The sequence below is a fragment of the Osmia lignaria genome, unplaced genomic scaffold (assembly GCF_051020975.1).
Source record: "Osmia lignaria lignaria isolate PbOS001 unplaced genomic scaffold, iyOsmLign1 scaffold0062, whole genome shotgun sequence".
Classification (NCBI taxonomy): domain Eukaryota; kingdom Metazoa; phylum Arthropoda; class Insecta; order Hymenoptera; family Megachilidae; genus Osmia; species Osmia lignaria.
Window position 1 is genome coordinate 2501 of NW_027478203.1, and position 2500 is coordinate 5000.

The 2500-nt window shown below is 38.3% G+C and overlaps 1 non-coding gene across 1 annotated transcript in view; it reads right to left on the reverse strand.

Moving 5' to 3' along the window:
- Window positions 1–96, reverse strand: part of LOC143307611 (small subunit ribosomal RNA) — a 1925-nt gene extending 1829 nt beyond the window's left edge. The window contains exon 1 of the ribosomal RNA XR_013064716.1: window positions 1–96. This exon is cut by the window's left edge and continues 1829 nt beyond it. This is a non-coding gene — a ribosomal RNA (small subunit ribosomal RNA).
- Between the last annotated feature and the right edge of the window lie 2404 nt (window positions 97–2500).

A 2500-nucleotide genomic window follows, 5' to 3' on the forward strand; every position in this document is an offset into this window, starting at 1 on the left:
GCCATTCGCGGTTTCACCTTAATTCGGTATGTACTTAGACATGCATGGCTTAATCTTTGAGACAAGCATATGACTACTGGCAGGATCAACCAGGGAGCTTAGTTATTATTGTAAATTTAAATTTTCGTCGTCGGCCCTCCCTGTAAGACCGATCGACGTTAAGCCATTTCTCTTTTGTATGTAACACACATTTCATAAATTTTGTACCTCTTATAGAGGCCAAATATTCTCCTCCTCCTCTCATAAAGCACGAAAATCACTTTCACGCCGTGCATCCATCGTGCAAGCACGTAGACCACACACGCTGGACAATATAATAAAAGATAGCGCGGACAGTGGCATGCTATACAAATCGAGAAAGCGCGTACAGTGATCATGCTGGTCATTTTGCCACCAAATTTTATAATCTTTATCATTAGAGCGGGGCCCACCAACCTCGTCTCTGTACTTTATACATTTCTCCTCCATCTGCACACACCTTTTCAAACATTAACGGAGAGAGTTCCTTGGACTTGCTTTAAATGTACATATTAGATATGTTGGAATCTCTCTCCTTTAGAAGTTTCCCCAGCCTTAAAACTTCTTTCATTTTTACTCCTCTCTCCATACTTATTTTCCTCTCTGAACGTATCAGAGAGGATTTTATTTCTGACACCTCTTGACTTTTCTTAAATTCAGGGACGTAATTTTGTTCATAATTCAGTTGACTTTTGTGTATTTTATACTTTAAATATTTCCAAACAGTCTCCCTTCTAAAAGTGATAGAACGAATTTTCGTCTAACACTACTTTCTTGGTTCAAAAATTTTATACAATCTTATAACTTTTCAGTTTTAACAAATTTTGGTTACAGACAGTTGATGCTCAGTTTGTACAAGTATGCAACATTTATAAGTGCATACAGGTCACCCAGCCTTATATTACAAGGCTCACCACATATGGGCCATTCGGTCTTAGACACCGACCCGTGGTAATGCTGTGTGGAGATTAATAATAATCCGCAACGGAAAACCGGAACGAGAATAGTCGAGAAAGTATATTCTCGAGGAGCGGTAGACTGCTTTTCAACCGAAGTCATAAAAGAGCCACACGCTCGACGCTACTCCCGACCGGTCCGAGCGAACCGAAAGTGCCTTCCTATAAATACCGAACGGCCGGCCGCTAGGTCGGCGACGCATGGGCTTACGCCCAGGCGTATGCCTGTGCAAACCGCCGTGAGGAGCGTACCATCCGCCGGCACGGTAAAACTTAGACTGAAAATATCGTCGAACATATCCTTTCATTTTATACGTCTATACATGAAAATTAATAAATTAACATGCAGGACATAATAAATTCACATTCCTCATGTAAATCATGGGTTTAATTAATATTTTAAAAATTTTAAAACCGCCCCAGAACCGATGGAGATGAAAATATTAAAACGATATTTTTGCATTTTCTTACGGTAAAAACATTAACAAATAAGCGACTATAGCAATATAAAACTCCATTTGTAATTTAATTAATGAAAATTAATATTTTTTTTTGATTTTTCAGCGATCCAGAACCGATGAGACGAAAACATTAAAACGATATTTTTGCATTTTCTTACGACAAAACATTAACAAATACGAGACTATAACAATATAAAACTACATATGTAATTTAATTAATCAAAATTAATAATTTTTTTTGATTTTTCAGTGATCCAGAACCGATAAGTCGAAAATTTTAACAATCATATTTTTGCATTCTGTACCGTGGATCCATCGTTAAACGCTATTAAACTAACGTCCGTGATGGTATAAATGCAGATTTTCGCTCCGTTTAGCCAAAATAACGAACTTTAGGTGCGCTCCGAAATATTCAAAGTCCCAGCGGCGTATTGCTTCGCCTCTTAGAACCGATTAGTCGAAAATTTTAACAATCATATTTTTGCATTCTGTACCGTGGATCGATCGTTAAACGCTATTGAACTAACGTCCGTGATGGTATAAATGCAGATTTTCGCTCCGTTTAGCCAAAATAAACGAAACTTTAGGTGCGCTCCGAAATATTTCAAAGTCCCAGCGGCGTATTGCTTCGCCTCTTAGAACCGATTAGTCGAAAATTTTAACAATCATATTTTTGCATTCTGTACCGTGGATCGATCGTTAAACGCTATTGAACTAACGTCCGTGATGGTATAAATGCAGATTTCGCTCCGTTTAGCCAAAATAACGAACTTTAGGTGCGCTCCGAAATATTTCAAAGTCCCAGCGGCGTATTGCTTCGCCTCTTAGAACCGATTAGTCGAAAATTTTAACAATCATATTTTTGCATTCTGTACCGTGGATCGATCGTTAAACGCTATTGAACTAACGTCCCGTGATGGTATAAATGCAGATTTTCGCTCCGTTTAGCCAAATAACGAACTTTAGGTGCGCTCCGAAATATTTCAAAGTCCCAGCGGCGTATTGCTTCGCCTCTTAGAACCGATTAGTCGAAAATTTTAACAATCATATTTTTGCATTCTGTAC